This window comes from Phyllostomus discolor, chromosome 7 (assembly GCF_004126475.2).
Source record: "Phyllostomus discolor isolate MPI-MPIP mPhyDis1 chromosome 7, mPhyDis1.pri.v3, whole genome shotgun sequence".
Taxonomy (NCBI): domain Eukaryota; kingdom Metazoa; phylum Chordata; class Mammalia; order Chiroptera; family Phyllostomidae; genus Phyllostomus; species Phyllostomus discolor.
This window is the reverse complement of record NC_040909.2, coordinates 89,924,512-89,944,632: the sequence shown is the minus strand read 5'-3', so window position 1 is coordinate 89,944,632 and position 20,121 is coordinate 89,924,512. Positions and strand designations below refer to the sequence as shown.

The following is a 20,121-nucleotide window of genomic DNA, read 5'->3' as shown; positions in this document are numbered from 1 at the left end:
CCCTTTCAGTTATTTTTTGTAAATGTGTTCATTATTTTTCATATGGCTATCCAATTTACGCAAAGGACTATCTATTTCTATTTTTCAGGGCTAGTTTAGTAAAACCAAATAATTTAATTCATAAATCCACTTAACCAGACACATGTGAACTGCATTACCCATGACACTCTGAACAAATGAAAGGGTCACCATCCTTCCCAATCTTCCCAGAATACTGGTCTTAGGAGACTCACATGACTATTCTATGAAAGCAGAACATGTTGTTTTGAGAGCCTGCTTTAGAACATACCTTATAACAAAAATGAGATAAAACAAAGCAAAACGCCCTTATTTTAATTTAATAACTAAAAGTGGAATAATCTGTAATCTTGGTAATGTGTGAGATCTGCTGCTGCATTTGTTTGCTCACCACGGTACTCTGCAGGCATCACAGCCCTGACACATGGCCTTGCCATTTGCTTCCAACAGAAAATACAGGTCATCCTATGAGAACTTTAGAAATTGTTATCTGTTTTCCTCCTACCCTCAGCAGTTCTATCTACCCTCCCTCCTGATTTAAGGTAAGAAGCTCTTTTTCCCTGACAAAAAGGATAATCTTGATAATGTCTCCAGAAAGTACATCATATTCCCTTCAAATTTTAGCTTATATTCAAGTGTACTTTTTAAAGATGTCCTCGAGACTTTGGAAAATTATTCTCTATTTTTTAAATTCTATTGTTTTTGAGAATCTGCCTTCCTTGAACTGTATTGTACTCTGTTAGGTGATATCATGTCCTGTGCTAAATAGATATAATGCTAAACAATGAAAAGTCCCAACTAGACCTTTAGTTATAATGACATCATTTGACATGCCAAAGTTTGGTTTGAATTTGTAGATAATTAATTTCCTACAATTTTCTGACTGTTTGTCATCTACTCATTAGGCCTTGGTGGCAATTTAGCCTCAAAATTAGCTAGACCTTCACTTTCTCTTTTGCATCGCACACTGAGTTTACAATGAAGAGAAGTGGCATTACTGGTCTTCTGGTTCCATAAACAGTTTAGCTATGCTTGCAGAGTTAGAGCCAAGAGATTCTTTAATAAAATACTGCTTTTACACATTTGACCTTATTTTATTTATAGAGAGCTTAGGGAGAATTAAACATATTTTTCTTCTTCTTCTTCATCTCTGGTGAAGTCAGTTTCTGATTAGTGTCAAGTTTTTCCTTTGGCAAATCTAAGAGTCTCTTATTAAAGCTGTGATTGCATGCACATGACTGCTCCAGAGTCACATTGAAAAACATGTCAGGGTACACAGACTGATGTTGTTTCTGCTTTTCCCTAAAGTATCTAGCATGTGAGAAATTGTACCAGTTGACTCTGTGTCAGTAAAACTTCATAATTGATGTCTCTTTTTGGATTCCCCTAAAGCAGAATTATTCAATTTAGACCTAGGGATCTCAGAAACAAAGTGTGTCTAGTACTTATGTTAGAGGATAACCGCTATGATTTAGGGGAGAAAGGCTAACTTACTGATCAAGCAACATTGTTTTATAATCACTTTGTCATTAACTGATTGGCTTTCTGAAGATGGCGATCGATGATGCATTTTAGATGCTGGCCTGTAGGGTCTGGGAATGTGAGTGCTGCTGGGATTGGGATGTGTGATGGGACTACCAGGGGTACTACTTGGGGTACTAGGGAATACCATTAAATCTCAGTAGAACCAAAAGTGATTAAATTTAAGGTCTATTTGAATTAATATCAATGGCTGATTCGTAAAGTGGTTCTCAATAATAGGCCCATGCTGTGGTAAATTCAATGGGGAATCCTGTAATTTCAAATTCAATGCAAAAACATTAATATTTTTGTCTTTTGTAGTGGTCAGAAAACCTTGCATTTAAAGAAAATGTATGTAAGAATTGTAGAGCCTTTTATGTCAATTCTGAAGTGTTTTTTCTTATTCCAGATTTCAAGTTTTTAAATGTCTGTTTCAAAGTCTTTTGTTTGAATTATTGATGTCTATCATGCACACATTAAAAACTGATTTTATCATTGTGTGTTTATATATCAGTATAAGCAGGTAATAGGTAATCAAGTCATACCTTATTTAGATTAGAAAATGGTTCACTTCAGTGTTTCCTTTTTACTAGCAAACTCTTGATAATGGAAAAGTGTAACACAAAGGGCGACCTGATGCCAGGAACAGCAGTCATGGTGAATGTACTTCCATTTCCTACTTTGGGCTTTGTATAAAATCTTTTTTAAGGCTTCACTTTAAACACAATGCCAGCTTTAGTAGTAGAATTGTGAGTTTCATATAAACAAATATATTTTGAAGCACTTTTGTGACTATTCTCTAAACATTTGCTGAAAAATTGTTATTTAATGGGAACCTCCAATGAAGGGAGCTCCACTTCAGCTGGCTCCCTTCCTGGAACCTCTCTAATTTGTTGGGCATTCTCTTGGACAGAACCGCTTGGATGTGTTCTCTGTTTCTTTTATTTTTCATTCTGAGACTCATAAACTTCTAAGTATACCTGGCCTTCATGAGTGCATCAAATAAATGCAATGCCTATGTTTACACTTACAGAAACACTAGATAGCAATAAGCTGCAAAATATCTAAATTTTACCTCCAAGTTACTCACGAAATGCCCTACATGTAGTTTCTTTCTTACCACCAAGTAGTAAGAGGTATGACTGTCAGTATCCAAAGAGATTTTGCTAATTTAGGGAAGTCCAAATTTCCCAAATACTAAATATGCTCCAAGTTGGTTGTGTAGTGTCTCCCTTCAGCTGGTCTAGATAATATTCAGTGTTTTCACAGCCTTCTGGTCTCCAGTCTGCTTTCATAGTCATCATTTAATTTCATACTTAAACATACCTTCTGAAAGTATTTCCTGATTTTTTAGGGGAAGGAGCAGGTGATCAGAATAATGAATTGTTTAGTGTACAAGATGGCCAATCAGAGGCAGGTTTAGATTTGAACCAGAAATGGTGCTTCACATCCTTTGCACACTCCCCAGAATCATAGCTCTCTGTCATCTGATTTCCTACTCAATGTGAAATCGAATGATTTTTATCTCTCTGCTGACTTTCTTCTAATCCTTAGCGTGTGGCTGTGGATTCCACCAACTAATCCATCATGTCTCTCAGCTAAGCATGAGAATCCTCAGGAAAAGTGGTGTATGCATATAATTTATTATTTTATATTGTTAATTTCAACATTAGTTATTTTGGTACAAGTTCCTTAAGAACAATTCCTTGGAAAGATGTCCACTTCTGATGGAATGGTGGCCAAGTCTATTGTTGGTACTTAAAGTCTCTCCTTTACCGCCCCATAATTTGTAGTTGGGCACAATTCTGCCCAGACAGACCTTAGCTCCTGCTTCCCATGTGGATAGGAATGGCTGTGCAAACAAAAGAGATTTGTACTACCAAGGGGGTCTATAACTTAAGATATCTAAGCATCTTTACTCCCCCCTCTCTTGAGTTGGGATAGAGAGGTTTGCTGCCACATAGACTCAATTAAGCAAGGGGTTGGGGAGAATTCAGATGGAGAACTCAAGTCTCTGAAGGGTTTCTTGGAGCAGAGCCCCCTTCTAGACTGGAAAGTTCACCTGGGAGAAATAACTTACCTATTTTAAGCCACTAGATAATTATTGGATCTCTTTATTATAGCAGCCACACCTACCCAAGCTAATATACCTTAGTGTGCTAAATGTTGTTCTAGGACCAAACCAATAAAAACTGCTTTCATAGAGCTCTTATTCTACTGTAGGAAACAGATAACAAACAACCCAAATATTTAAATACATACTCTATTAGATAGTTATGAGTGTCATGTGGGCTAAAGAGGTAAGAAAGGAAGATAAAAGTGTCAGGGGAAATGGTTGTCATTTTATATAGGAGGCAAGGAAAGCCTCACAAAAAGGAAACTTTAAATAGACCCCTAAAGAATACAAGAGACCTGGCCATGCAGAAGACATTTTGGGTGGGGGGTGGAGGATAGGGCAGGCACTACAGGTAGAGGAAACAGCCAGTGCAAAGGCTCTGAGTTAGGACCAAGCTTGGTGTGCCTGAAAATGTGAATGAGGCCATCAGCTGTCTGCTTCCATGGAATAAATCACTCCAAATCTTAGTGGCTTAAAGCCACAATCAGTTATCAGCTCTCCATTCTGTGGGTTAGAAACATGGGCTTGGCTCAGCTCAGCAGTCATTCCACTAGTCACTGATGGTTCAACAGAAATGAGATAGTCTGCAATGGCTTCAGTCTGGGATTGGTGCTGGATGTGGACTCGTCTCTGTCTCCAGGAGGTCTCTCATTTTAAGGACACTATCTCAGACCTCAGCAGCAGCAGAAAGAGTGAGTGTGGTTGCTGCATCTACCTGAAGCCATGGCTCTTCAGTCCCCCACCTTCTCTTCTGCCACATTCTACTTGTCACGGCAATCCATAAGATCAGTACAAACCCAAGCAGTAGAGAAGTAACTTGCACCTCTTGGTGGGAGAAATGGCCAAGTCACACTGCAAAAGAGCACTTTGGACACTGTGAAGAGCATTTTGGACAGGTTGGAAAAATCACTGTGGCTGTCTTGACAGACTTTCCACTGCAAGGGTAAATGAGGAAGGCAAGCTTAAAAATAATTAGGGCCTGATCATGTGAGCCCTGTAGGTTCTAGTTACTTTGTCAAGACATACTTCTTCAGATTTTGGCCAACTATGTTAAGCAATCTCTAAAATTCACTGGAAATAGGTTGCCTAAATGAATAAGTATTATCTAACAGTAAACCATCTGACCATTAGCCAGGCAGAATACTACCACTGTGGCTACTACTACGATTAGGTGTATACCTGTATTTAGGGCTTACTGATAGTGGGCTAAGACCTGGTATTCATTTTGTCACAATTCAGAACAGCACTGCATGGTGTGCACACCAGAACCCAGAGAGGAAGTGTTACTACTAAGATGGCACGAGTGACAGAGCAGGGATCTCTACCCACACCCATCAGACTATAGAGTCTGAACTTTCTACTGTGACCTTCTGTTGCCACTGAGATTCTGCCATTGTGCAGAGCTATCAGAAGTTGTGAAGTCAGAGGTATTACCCTGGGAATACTATCTACTTCCTCACTTTTCACAGTTTGGTCGGGGAGAAAGGAACTACTAAAAATAACCACGAGAAAGATTCTAGAGGAAGAGCCAGAAAAGCACTTCCCCAGTTATTTTTTTTTTTTTTACTAATATGGGCTTTCTTGGTCTTGAGGAAGTACTTTGTTTCAAAAATAGCTGATGCTTTTCCAAGAGGAGGCTTGGAGCTCTTAGCCATTCACCTCTTGCCTAAGATGCATTGCTCCTGCAGGCTGGGGAAGAGGTGGGCCACCATCACAGAACCTGCAGGAGGCAGATGGCCCACTGGTCTCTCCGGAACTGCCAGGACAGGGTTTCCTCATTCCTGCTGGTGCCCAGATATTTATGCCTGGGGGTAGAAGGGACAAAGAGAGCGGCAGGAAGGGAGGGTTTTCCCCTCTTTGTTTCCTTAAGGTGGAATTGCTAGTGTTGAGCAAGCATCTGAAAACAGCTGAGGTGACCGATCAAGTTGGTTAAGGATAAAAATTTGTGCTAAGAACAAATTTTGAGCTTTTCTAATTGGAATTCACCAGCTTTTATAATCAGGGGTGCTTGTTTAACTGGGTAAAAGTTGGAGGTGGAGGGTGGACACCAGAAAGGTAATGATGAAAAGTCTACATCTTGTTTTTTAAAAAAATAAGCTCAAGTTACTATATGCTAGACATTGTTCTTAGAATTGTACATGTATTAAAGCATCTAGCCTGATGTGATCCCTATGAATTAGGCAATATTATTTTCTCTCATCTGTATTTGAGGAAACTGAGGCTGAAAGAAGTTAAATAAGTTGCTCAATGTTGTAGGCAAAAGGGTGGAGTTCAACTTCAGTTTCCTTTCCAAATGCCCTATTCATTGTTTCTATGCCACGTGTGTGTGCATGTGTGCACATATGCTTGTGTGTATGTATAGGTGTGTATATGTCTGTGTGTGTGAATGTGTATATGTGCTGTGTTTGGCAGGTATGCATTTGCCTACATAATTCTTGTCAAAATTTAACTGACTTTCTCAACCTCAGGGGGCCATTTATCCTTTGACACTAGTGCTTCATTTATCACTTGCCATTTCTTATCAGCCTGCAGTCCCTGGAAAGCTATTTCTCTTGGAAGATGGATGTGGACATTGCTTTCTGGAGAAAAAGAATGTTCTGTTTTCACAGGCCTCACTGCTGAGTGCTTTCAGCAGACCTGGATATGCTGTTATTTGAACACCAGGTCCTGCTCTGAGTCTGCTTTGTAGGCTGCTTTGACTTGTCTCAGGGGCAGATTTAGTTTATATTATTATATGCATTAGAAAGCAGACTTCTTTCTGCAAAGAGAAGTTAAAGGTGAAGAGTAAAATCTAGGTGCCTGAGAAATGAATCTATATTTGTGCACATGAATGTACGTGAGCTTACTTGAATACTTTGTATGCTCCATCATGGTATATTATGTATTAGACTTGACTTCACTTGGTAGCAAGAAATCATCTTTTTAAAAACATATCAAAAATCATTTGAGTTTATAGCAAAACCTCATGAAGTCTGACTCTACCATATTATGTATCTTAGCTTCAATTAAAATTTATAGTATGCATGAAGAATTATTTGCTTAAAATTAATAATATAGGCAGGATTTGGGGCTTACATATAATATATTAAAGATGATGTCCAGTTCTTTAGTATACAACTTATATGCAAATTCATGTTGATTACAATATAGAACTGATAACATCTTCCAATGTTTGAACAGTTCAAATTACTAGATGTGAAATTACTCGAAAGAACTGACACTGAAGTTGTTTAAAATTTATTATAATCCAAAGTGTTTCCTACTCCAGAATTTATCCCTACCTGTTGTGTTCCCATTAGTATCATTCATATACTCACTTTGAAGCACTTATCCAATTCTATATTACTTAGATTTCTCTTTATGTCTTTTCAGCAAAGGCTGAGATTAATTTCAGTTATTCAAAACGTCTGCAACATAGTGCTTCTTGAAGCTGTGAGCCTCAGAAAGAGCTGTTTTCGTGGCTCCTGGCATTTGCTCAGTCTTTGCTGTTCTTTCTGTCTGGGGGTAACCTGGATCTTCCATTTTCAAGAAACAATTTTAAACAGTTAGTGTTGTTTTTTTAAAGATTTGGTAGCATTCACCAAGGAAACAATCTGTGCCTGGATATTATATTTTTGCGATACCTTCATTACAAATTGTATTACCTTAATAGTTGAAGGACGTTTGAATTACATATTTTATAATGGGTAAGTTGTGGTAGTTTGTGCTTTGCGAGGAATTGTTCCATTTCAACTAATCTGTCAAAATTATGTGTGTATAATTGTCCATTTTATTCTCTTATTATCTATCTGCAGGATCTATAGTAATGTCCTCTATTTCATTCCTGATGTTGATAAGTTGTGTCCTTTCTCTTTTTTTTTTTCCTTTTAAGTCTTGTTAGAGGTTTATTACTTTTCTTGATCTTTTCAAAGAAAAAGTTTTTGTTTCCTTGATTTTTTTCTGTTGTTTTTGTGCTTTTGATTTCAGTGATTTCTATTCTTTTCTATTATTTTCCTTCCTTCAGTTCCTTTGTGTTGACTTTTCTAGTTTCTGATGATGTATGCTGAGATCTTTGACTTGAATATTTCCTTCTTTTATGACATAAGCATTAAGTGCTATAAGTTTCTCTCCGAGCACTTTAGCCAGGTCCCACAAATTTTTATATGTTGTATTTTCATTTTTATTATGTTCAATATGTATTATTTTATGTCTCTTGAGACCTCCCCTTTGGCCAATGGAATATTTAAAAGTGCATTGGTTAGTTTCTAACTGTTTGGAGATATCTTTCTATTTTTAATTTATAGTTTGATTCCCTTGAGGGCAACAAACAAATTCTATATGATTTCAGTTTTTAAAAATTTGTTGTTTTTGTTTTCTGACCCAGAACATGGTATTTTAACAGGGGACAGAGTATGTGTCCCCTGAGAGTAGGGGAACACCCCTCACAATCCTTCTTTCAGGCAGGATGTGAGGCAGGATTGGAGGCCAGGAGAGTGATGGTACAGCACTTAAGATACATAGCATAACAAAAGGCAAGTTAATAGCCATGCCTTCCTGAAGGGAAGAAGGCTGCTTCAAGGGTTAATTGTGTATGTGACTGTGAGAGTATGCAGGGACACATGATATAGAAGGACAGGAGCCGATGCCCATCCTGGATGCCCTCCTGTGTCCCTGGGAACTCCTGACCTGACTAAAGATGGCAGCTGCAAGAGCATAAAAGACACTGGGGAACTGACAAAAATGGTGGACACTAATGCACCATAGGGAGGGCTGCATAGGAGATCACAAGAATTTCCGGGCTGTAATTCAAATTAGGGTGGGCTGAAGATCGGGGCAGGAGAACCACAGGTCTGCAGGTGGGAGAGACTCAAGGAGAGATAGATAGATAAGAGATAGAGATAGAGATAGAGAGAGAGAGAGAGAGAGAGAGAGCGTGCGCCGTGAGGACTGCAGTGGGAAAGATGTTTCTGCTGGAGATGGTGGCAGATCTGATGGAGCTGTGGGGACCCACCTAGCCACCCACACTCATGAGAGATGCTTGGAGCTGAACTGTGACTGGGAATGTTGAGTTGCAGACTTCTGCTTCTCTGAATGATGTACAGAGAAGATACTCTTTTGGGATGTTTGCCTCCCTAGACTCCACCATGATCCAGTGTAACATGGCACATTTTCCTGAACCACTATCTGGAGGCTGAGAATAGCACACTCTAGGTCCTCAAAGAGAGAGCTGCTGCTAGAGGAAGTTGACTCTGAAATCCACACGTACACATTCCAGAAAGGGTGGAAATCTGTTTGTGTGGCTGGACGACAGACAGATAAGGATATGGGGAACTTCTGGGCATGGTTTTGGCTTGTGGCATTTTGGAGAGCAAGGGACGTTCTGGGTCTCATGGGAGAGGATGGCTCTGAACATGAGTGCTCTCAGCACTCCACCCTGGTTGGAACTCTGTTAATAAAACCCTGTTTCCCTCAACACTAATAGTTGTGTCATATTTAAAGGTGGCAGGTGCTCAGGTGACTGAGCCTTGGTTTGCTTGACTAAATTCTGTTGGTTAATGGTGCAGCAGAGTTCTTCCATATTTTTCTGGTGGTTTTCTGTCTATTGTTCTACCAAATTCAGAGAGAGGGGTATTAAAGTCTCCAAATGCAATGTGGGTTTTCTATTTCTCTTTTCAGTTTTAACAGGTTTTACTTTCCATATAATGCAGCCCTATTGTTTGGTGCATATACATTTGGGATGGTATGTCTTCTTGGTGGCTTGGTCCTTTAATTGTTAAGCATTATTACTCTGTTGAAGTCTACTTTATCACACGTTAACATAGCTTTCCCTCCTCTTTTTTGATTATTTTTTAGAAACGCTTTATTTATTGACTTTAAAGAGAGAGCAGAAAGGATAGACAGAGAGAGAGAAACATCAATTTACTGTTCCATCCATATATGCATTCATGGGTTGATTTTTATATGTGCCCTAACTGGGTATCGAACCTGTAACTTTGGCACTTTGGGACAATGCTCCAACCAAATGAGATACCCAGCCAGGGCAATTAATGTTTGGATAATATATCTTTTCCTGTTTTTTTTTCTTTCTACTTATGTCACCACATTTGAAATGAGTTTGTTTTAGGCAACATAAATTTGTGTCATGATAGTCAATCCACTCTGCCAATCTTTGCCTTTTAAGTAATCTATTTAGACCATTTAATTTAATGTAATTATTAATTGTTTAAGCTTAAGGATATCATTTTCTTTTTCTATTTAATCCCCAGATTTCATTTCTTGTTTTCCATGGCTTTCTGTGGGTTACTTGAATTTTTTTTTTGGTTTCATTTTGATTTTTTCCCATCCTTTATTTTTTATTATTGTTCAATTATCTCTGTATTTTTATTTCTCCTATTTTAATATATTTTACTGATTAGGGTATTACAATTGTACCAATTTTCCCCTCTTTCTCCCCCTCTGCCTCATACCCTTCTTCCCTCCAGCAATCCTCCCCTTATTTCATGTCCATGGGTCATGTATATAAGTTCTTTGGCTTCTCCATTTCTTATACTATTCTTGACACCTCCTTGTCTATTTTGTACTCTCCAATTATGCTTCTTAATCCCTGCACCTTTTCCCCCATTTTCTCCCTTCCTCCTCCCAGCTCATAACCCTCCAAGTGATCTCCACATCTATGATTCTATTCCTGTTCTGGTTGTTTGCTTAGTTTGTTTTTCAGATTCAGTTGTTGATCTCTGTGTTTTTATATATTCTAGTTTGACTAAAGGTTAGAAACCTTATCTCCCTTTATATCATATTTTCCCCTTGTTTAGAATATAGTTAGTCATCTTAAATACTTTCTCTATGTACTTTTGGAGCCACATCAGAAGGCTTTATCATTTCTGTTTCAACTACCAAGAGTAATTTAGAAAACTTAATAAGAGGATGGAAATGTATTGTCTCTCTATATTTTTTACTCCTTCTATTGTTCATTCTTATTTCCTGATGTTCCAAGTTTCCTTCTTTTAGCATTTGCTCTCTGTTTAGAGAACTTTATGAAGTCATCCTTTTGGGTTGCTCTTCTGGCAGCAAATTCTTTTTTCTTAATCTGAGACATACATAGGAAGCTTTCTTCATTGAAGGGTATTTTATGAATTAGGATTCTGGGTTGATAGTTCTTCCCCTTCAACACTTAAAAATTATTGTGGATGTTGTAATTTCAGAAGAAAATTTCACTCTCATTCAAATTGTCTTTCCTCTAGAGAAAAGGTATTCTCTCTCAATTGTTATTTTCAAGATATTTTCTTTCTCCTTACACTTTAGTAGTGTGACAATAGGGTCTTTTGGTATGGATTTCTTTGGGTTTATACTGTTTGGAATCTTCCCAGCTCCTTGAATCTTTGGGACTGTGTCTTTTTCTGAATCTGGAGATTTTTCAGCTTTTACTTCATTGACTATATTTTCATACTTAGTCTAATTCTCCTTTTAGGGACTCATGCCATGAATGTTAGGTTTTTTTTAATTGTCCACGAGACTTTATTAATTTTGTTTGTTTCTTTTCTTTTTTTCTAACTTTTTCTTTGTACTATTTAGATTGGGTAATTTATTTTTTCTATCTTCTAGTTCTCCTATTTGTCCTCTGTCCTCATCATGTTGTTGTTGCGTCCATTACAGGGTTTTTTTAAAATTTCAATTATTGTATTTTTCTGTTCTAAAAATACATTACTTTTGTTGTAAAGTATATTTTTTATTTACTTTGTATAGTCTGTTTTCTAAGAATTTTATTTTATTTTCTTTGTTTTGTCAACCAATGATCATTGACAATAGTTCAATACCAACAAGATTCCACAATTTGGGATATGGAGAAGAAGGACCCTTTATTCGCACAAAAGCTCAACAGAGATATAGTATTGCTGTGGAACAACTCTGGGGCCAGGCAAGCCTGGGGCCAGGCCCCTCTCTGGGTAGACAGCTCTGCTCTTCCATGGTCTGCTGTGCTCTGCTCTGTGATTCTGTGAGAGTTTTCATTGTGCTGGGCTGGTCTGTTCCTCTACAGGATGGTCTGCTTTGCTACACCATGATCTGCTTCATTCTGCTCTAACAAGACTTCTTCAGTATTTCAGCTCAATCAGGGAGATGCAGTCTTGCATGAAAAGGGAAAGTACAGTCTGGCAGTCAGAAGGAAGTTGGCTTACATGGACAAAAGTTCCCACTCCTTGTCTTTCATTGGTTTGTCCTCCTGCAAACAAGGCCTGTGAATCCTCACAGTTTGATTGGTTCAAAAGACACTGTCCTGATTGCATGGGGAAACCCTCAATGCTGTTAGTTGAAACAGGATTCCAGGAAGCCTTTATCAGGGCTGGCTTAGATGGAAGAAACACAGTGAAGGGAGGCTCTTTCGCACAGAGGCAGGCAGTTCAGTACTGACTGGCTTCTCCATAAAGTGCACTTTGTGGTAGAAAGCCCTGTGAAGAAATGGCTGCTAAGCTCTGTTTTTAAAAATTTTAGCCCAGTTAGCCATGGGAATGCCTTCTGAGTAGTTGTCTTTTTTTTTCATAGTTCATAATTTCAAGTTTATAATTGCTCATTGATTTTTGTCAGATAACTGTAATGTCTTTGACATCTTGATGTTGATTGTCTTTTTCTTTAATTTGGGCTAAGATTTTCCTGATTCCTGGTATAATGAGTAATTTTAAACTAAAATTTGGACATTTAAGGTATTGTGTTATGAGAGTCTAGATTTAATTTAAATCTTCTAATTCAGCTGATTTCCTCTGACATTCCAGCAAGGGAAGAGGGGTGTCTCTGCCTCAATCCTGCCAGATGAGGGTAGAAGTCTAGGTTCCCCACTTGGCCTGCATTATCATCCACAGGAAATGGGCTCCCTGTTACTGCTGGTTGGGAGTGGGACTTCTGGCCTCCCACTAGGCCCCCACCAATACCATCCTGTTCAGGAAGTGAGGGGTGGCTTGTTACTGCTCACCATGTGGCCTACACTGACACTGCATCAGGGTCGGCAAAAGTTCTAACTCTATTAGCCTCCAGTGGGGAGTAGAAAGGGCTTCTTATTACCACTGGATGAGGCTGAATTTCTATCCTTTGGCACTATGCGGGAGGGTCTTCATATACTCATTGGGGATGCAGTTCTTAGCCCATTACTCAGCCTTTAGTGACACACTCTGGCAGGGTATTTAGGGTATCTCATTACAGCTTGGATAAAATGGAGAGTATGCCTCTCACTTAGCTTTTGCTAGTGGGGTGAGATTGGGGCCACAGTGTTGCCCTTGTTTTTGGCTGGAGTAGAGAAGTTATTTTCTAATAGTTGTTTTTTAAAATTTTTATTTAATTTTCTTTTTATAGCTAAGCTACCTCTCCCTTTTTCCTGGTCATTTGGCTGGAGACAATAGGCTTTTCTTGGGGCTTTTTATAGTTTGTACCTGTTAACACTTCTGGGCTGCCAGTTCTTCAGTTGTGTGTCTGGGATATACAAGGCAAAAAGAAAACACAAGGAATTCATCACCATTTTTCCTTGGGTCCTGAGTTCTCTAGCTGTCTTCTTCCTTCTTTCAACCTTTAAGAATCTTCTTATATTTGTGCTATATATAGAGTCTATTATTTTTATTTGTATTTATCAGGAGAAAAAGGAAAAAACATGTCTATTACATTTTGCTGGAAGCTGAAGTTCAGTGAAAGGCTACTAGATTTTTATAGTTTTTATTTTAAATATTTTATGAGCATCTTACTTATGGCAAGTTTTTAGAACTCACTAAAGTTTTGTAGTTTTTCATAAAACGGTAACTTGTTTTACATGCTTATATTTCTTCTGTGTTTATAGTGTTTAATATTTGTTATATACAATATTCTGTTATATAGAATATTTGATCTTTCTATACATATTTTATATAATACAACATGTTAATACACATAATCATATTATATATGTTAATATATTATATAATTAAAAGTACATGTTATACATTAAATATAATATATAACACATTGATTTATGCAGTTCTATAATTATTACCTATAATATATATGTTATAATATATTATATATAGCAAACTGTTATACCAACAAATAAATTTTATCACTTAAACAATAGATATTTATTCTCTCATAGTTCTGGAGGCTGGAAGTCTGAGATAATGGTGTTGGCAGGGTTGGTTTCTTCTGAGGCCTCTCTCCTTGGCTTGTATATGACTATCTTCTCCTGTGTCTTCACATGGTGTTTCCTCTTATATGTGTGTGTCTGTGTCTTAATCTTTTCTTTTCATAAAGACACATTTTAATGGTGTAAAGGCCTACCTCAATTACCTCATTTTACCTTAATTACCTCTTTAAAGACCTATATCCAAATACAGTCACCTTCTGAGGTACTAGGAACTTCAACACATAAATTTTTAGGGGACTCAATTCAGTCTATTACAGAAGCCTAAGGCATGAAGTCTGCTGTTGGCCAGCTTGCAGTTCAGTGAGTGGGTGGGACAGGCCATGTCAATAGAGAGAAGAGCAGTAACAGTAGCCTGCTTGACTACTCCAGGATCCAGAGGGGGCAGCCAGGCCTGAGGCTGCATGTAGAGGCTGCCTAACAAAAGTAGATATTATGCTGAGTGTTCAAGGTAGGTTAGATCCAACTTCAGCAAGGGAGACTCCTAAGCTACAAAGGGCCTCCTCCTCTTGCTTTGTTCCACCTCCTGCTATAAACAAATTAAGAATTCTTATCTGCATACAGGGGAGCTGAGCTCCAGGGATGTAGGTCCCTGTGTTGTGCATGTTGATAGCTATAAGTTTCTTTTTCTTCTTTTTAAAAAAAGATTTTATTTATTTATTTCCAGAGAGGGAAGGGAGGGAGAAAGAGAGGGAGAGAGAAACATCAGTGTGCAGTTGCTGGGGGCCATGGCCTGCAACCTAAGCATGTGCCCCGACTGGGAATCGAACCTGCGATGCTTTGGTTCACAGTCTGCCAGTCTGCGCTCAGTCCACTGAGCTACGCCAGCCAGGGCTACTATAAGTTTCTTATAGCCCATAGTTGCCCAATAATACTCACAAAGATATTTCATAATTTAAAAAAAAGATTAATAATTTTTTCATAGACTTAAAGGAATTGATTCTTATATTTCAACAAAATAGAGTGCAAATGACACGTCTAAACAGAAACATTTGTTGAGAATTCATATGCACTGGAGGTAGACTTTTTATTATTTTCTTATACTTAACTATAACAAATGCATTTAGATTTGTCAATCGAAATTTCTTTAACTTCAAAAACCCATGTGAACTAAGGCTCCAAGCATGAACTGCTTTGTCTATCTATCTATCTATTTATTTACTTATTTATTTATTGTCCCCCACCTCAACCAAATACACATTTTGTATTGGATTTAAGCCACCCAGTACAGTCTCTGAGTAGCCGTTGGTATGGTGAAAAAGAGCAGCCCCTTTTCAGACATGTTTAGCAAGTGCTTTCTTGTTTTAATATTTCATTGTGATTGATTGAAATATTTAAAGTTTGTCCCAGCAACCCAACAGTCTCTTCCCTGCCCTATCAAGATAAATATCCTAGCTGACTCTTAGCTGCATTTGGCAATATTCAAGGCTAATTTTTACTGCGCCCCCAAGGAAATAAGAGCACTGTGTATTCTAGGGGGAAAAAACACTCCTTTCAAATATTTCATTTTCAGTGGCTGTGTGTGTGTGTGTGTTTTGTGAATGCTATTTGGTGGTAGGGAACAGAGTGGCTTTCTGTGGAGCTGCTGCTCCTGTCTCGGGCAGCAGACTCACTGTCTGTGTGGGGAATTCCTGCTCCTGGCCCAAGCCCACAGGATCTCGCTTGAGACCAGTTAGGGCAGCCATGGCACACACCCTCTTTTTCTTGCTTGGATAAGGCTCTGTGCCCTGGAGACTATTCCACAGAGCCAAGGAAGGAAGGGAAGGAGGGAGGGGGGAGGGAGGGAGGAAGGAAGGAAGAAAAAAAAGAAGCTTTTACTCTCATCCTTGACTGAAAAATACAACTTGGTCTTTTTAAATCAGACTTTCTATTGGATCTTTCTACTAGGCAGTAGACACAGATAAAAAAAGCAATGTAACAGCCCCTGCATTTCTTGTGAATGAGCTAGCTATGAAAACCATAATTCAAAATTCATGTTACCAGCTCTGGGATGGCTGTTCTCATACCATGTTTCACACCTTCTCTTCTCCCCAGGGTCTTATCTGAGTGGCTGGACCCAGCAACCCTGCTCTCTACAGCTGACCAAGGCAGTACATCTAACAGGACTCCATCACTTCAGATTTAAAACAATCCAACCTGGAAACTTATATTTTCCAGAGCTGTGTGCTCATGTGACAAAAGTATGTTGTTCTACTTGTGAGCTTTGACCCTAACTGCATGCTTCCATCTTTAACCATCTGTGGCTTGTGTACAAAATACCTCCATCTCCCTCTACAGATAAGAAATCTCTGGGATATGATCATTAGTCTCTTACAGGCTGTGTGTTGTGAGTCACAGGGACAACGCATACAATGAAAAAGAAACTAGACTAGAGTCTGAGTTCCTGCAGGTAGGTTTTGGTCCCCCAGGCCCTGACCTAGGAGAGTCTGATTCACAAACATGTTTGGGAAGCCTCCTGGGAAGTTCATGGCTTAAAAGTTGCAGATGTCATTCTGACTTTGGCAAGATGGAGAACCATTTATTTTGATGAATTCTGATGTGTGTGTAGCTCTGAGAAACAGGTGGCTGGGAAGGAAAGATCCAAAGAGGAATCCTTTTGAGTCTAGCCTGAGCCCCCAGGTCTCTTCCTATTTGTGATGAACCCATGCTGGCGTCATGGAGTGTACAATCTAAGTAGCTGAGGGATTGTCATTTCCAAAGGGACTGCTTCTGACTGCTGACCTCCAGAGCACAGATCCTTATCCAAAAGAGCCAGGAGGAAGAGCTGGAGGGCACTTTTCTCTCTGAGAGGCACTGGCACTTTCTTCAGCACAAGGGCCCTGTGGACGTTTATATACACTCAGTAAATACTTAACTCATTTGGAGATATTATCCTGGTAACCAGAGGAATGCATGAATTCTTACCTAAATTTTTAGCTTACATAATTGTCCACTTGTAAAATCTCAAGGAGTCCACAAAAAAGCTTTTAGAAACAAGCAATTCAACAAGTTTGGAAGATACAAGATCAATATACAAAAACAAATGATCTCTGTGCTAACAATGACCATGTGGACAACAAAATTACAAGTACAAAGCTACTTATGAAGTATGTACTGTATACTGAAGCCTATAAACTATTATGAAATAAATCAAAGATCTAAATCAATGGAGAGACATAACTGACCTGGTTCATGAATCAGAACATTCAACACAATAAAGGGTCTAGTTCTCCCCAAATTGGTGTAAAAATTTAACATACTTCCTATTTTTTGTGTATACAGAGAAGATTGTTTTCAAAAGAAAAAATAAATGTACTAGCTAAAGCAATTTTATAAATCTGAAAGCACAGCAGTAAAATAAAACAAAAAGGTTTTATTAGAAAATGGGTAAGGAGATGAATATAAATTTCACCAAAAAAGGGCATGTAGGTGGTAAACAAACACATAAGAGGATGTTCTCAACATTCCTAGCCATCAGGATAATAAAAATAAAAAGCATAAGGAAATGTTTTACTATTTACCCACAGGAGTGGTCTTTGAAAAGATGATGACAATACCAAATGCTGGCAAGAGTGCTGAGAAACTGAGTCACATATATTGCAAGTAGTAATTTATAATGGTAAGCAGTAGGACAGTTTCTTAAAAAAAGAAAATTAAACATGCAACTACCACACAATTGAATAACAACTACTTTGAGCATTTATCCCAAATAAATGAACCTATATGTTCACACAAAAATCTCTACACAGCCGTTCAAAGCAGCCGTTCAATGCAGCCGTTCTTAGATAAAGACTAGAAATTACCCAGATGTCTTCCAACACGTGAATGATTAACAAACTGTGGTATATTTATACCATAAAATTGTACTCAACAATCAGAGTGAATGAATTATTGATACCAGCAATGACCTGCATTGACTATCCATAGAAATATGCTGAGTAAGGAGAAAGTGAATCCCAAAGAGTACACACTGTATGATTCTATTTATATAATATTCTTGAAATGAAAAAATTGCAGTGATGAGGTACAGATTAGCATTTGCCAGAAGTCAAGGAAAGAATCAGGAAGAAGGGAAGTGGATCTGATTAAAGAAATGCAGTAGGAGGGGAAGTTTGCCACAATGGGAATGTCCTGAATCTTGACTGTATCAATGTCAGTATCCTGGGTGTTGTATTGTACTCTGGTTTTGCATGATGTTACCATTAGAGGAAGTAACTAAAGGTTCAAGAAATCTCTCTGTATTGTTTCTCATAACTGCATGTGAATCTATACTTATTTAAAAATAAGTATTTCACTTTTTGACTTTATTTTTATTGATGGTACTCTTACAGATGTCCCTATCCCCTACCCACTTTGCCCACTTCCATCCAGCTCCCATCCCCCTTCCCTCTGGCCATCACAACACTCACACTGTTGCCTGAATCTATGGGTTATACATGTATGTTCCTTGCCTAATTCCTTCACCTTCTTTCACCCAGTCCCCTCCTCCCGCTGTCCTCTGAGAGCTGTCAGTCTGTTCCATCTGTCCATGCCTGTGTTTCTATTTTGTTCATCAGTCTATTTTGTTCATTAGATTTCACATAAAAGTGAGATCATATGATATTTGTTTTTCTTTGACTGGCTTATTAACATAATAATCTCCAGGTCCATCCATGCTGTCACAAAAGGTAAAAGTTTCCTCTTTGTTACAGATGCATAGTATTCTGTTGTGTAAATGTACTGCTGCTCTTTTATCCACTCATCTTCTCATGGGCACTTGGGCTGTTTTCAGATTTTGGCTATTGGCTATAAACATAGGAGTGCATATATTCTTTTGAATTGATGTTTTAGGATTCTTAAAATATATTCCCAGAACTGGGATCACTGGGCCAAAAGACAGTTTCATTTTTAATTTTTTTGAGGAAACTCCATACTATTTTCCACAGTGGCTCTACTAGTTTACAAATAATCTGCATTCCTACCAACAGTGTGCTAAGATTCCCTTTTCTTCACATCCTCACCAGCACATGTTGTTTGTTGATTTATTGATGATAGCCATTCTAACAGGTGTGAGGTAATATCTCATTGTGGGTTTAATTTGCATTTTTCTAATGATTAGTGACATTGAATATTTTTTCATATGTCTATGGGCTATCTGTATGTCCTCTTTGGAAAAGTGTCTGTTCAGTCCCTTTGCCAACTTTTTAATTGAGTTCTGGTTTTGTTTGTTTGTTTGTTTGTTTTTTGGTGTTGAGTTTTATAAATTCCTTATAAATTTTGGATATTAAACCTTATCAGATGTGCCATTGCTGAGTATGTTCTTCCATACGGTGGATTTTTTTTTACTTTGTTGATGGTTTCTTTTGCTGTACAGAAGCTCTTTAGTTTGATGTAGTCCTATTTGTTTATTTTTTCCTTTATTTTCCTTACCATAGGAGACATATAGGTAACAATATTGCTATAAGAGATGTCTGAAATTTTACTGCCTATGTTTTCTTCTAGGATTTTCATGGTTTTATGACTTAAAGATTTAAGTCTTTTCTCCATTTTGAGGTTATTCTTGTGTATAGTGTAAGTTGGTGGTCTAGTTTTATTTTTTTGCATATACCTGTCAAATTTTCCAAACATCATTTTTTGAAGAGATTGTCTTTATTCATTGTATGCTTTTGCCTCCTTTGTCAAATATTAATTGACTATATGCATGTGGATTTGTTTCTGAGCTCTTGATTCTGTTCCATTGATCTGTATGCCTGTTCTTATTCCAGTACCATTCTGTTTTGATTACAATGGCTTTTCAGTATAGTTTGATATCAGGTATTGTGATACCTCTATCTTTGTTCTTCTTTCTCAAGATTGCTGAAGCTATTTGAGGTCTTTTTGACTCCATATAACTTTTTTGGACCATTTCATTTAATTTTAAAAACGGTATTTTGACAAGGCAAAAAATTTTCCAACTCTGTCTAATAGAGAATACCTGGAACTCCCTTGCCTAGTGCCACAGGAACCTTTGCTAAGGATGCCTGGCTTTTGAGCTGGGGACAGAGTCAGACTCTATAACACTCTGACAGCTAAATAGTGTTAAATATCTCTAGTAACAAAAGTGCTCAGAGTTAGATCTTTGTTTTGATAGTTTTGTAATCTGGGAATAAGAGAGAATGGGAAGCAGTTTTATACAAACCTGACTCATCAGTGTTTCAGGTACTCTGATTTGATTTCATTCTGTTGAATGAAGCTTTTATAATCCTTAGAACAGTCTATGTTCCCTTCTTACATAAACATTATATTTTCTGAGTAATTTTTTTTGCACACAAGTCAATGGAATCTTTGATGCTATATATGTCATAATTCAGGTTATTTCTCTCTGCTCCATCCTATTATT

At 37.9% G+C, this 20,121-nt stretch overlaps 1 long non-coding RNA gene across 1 annotated transcript; it reads left to right on the top strand.

Moving 5' to 3' along the window:
• The first annotated feature begins 427 nt into the window (after positions 1-427).
• Positions 428-18,329, top strand: LOC118501876. Its single transcript, XR_004904538.1, has 3 exons — positions 428-560; positions 2,133-2,196; positions 15,819-18,329. It is a non-coding gene; the product is annotated as an uncharacterized LOC118501876 (long non-coding RNA).
• The last annotated feature ends 1,792 nt before the right edge of the window (positions 18,330-20,121 follow it).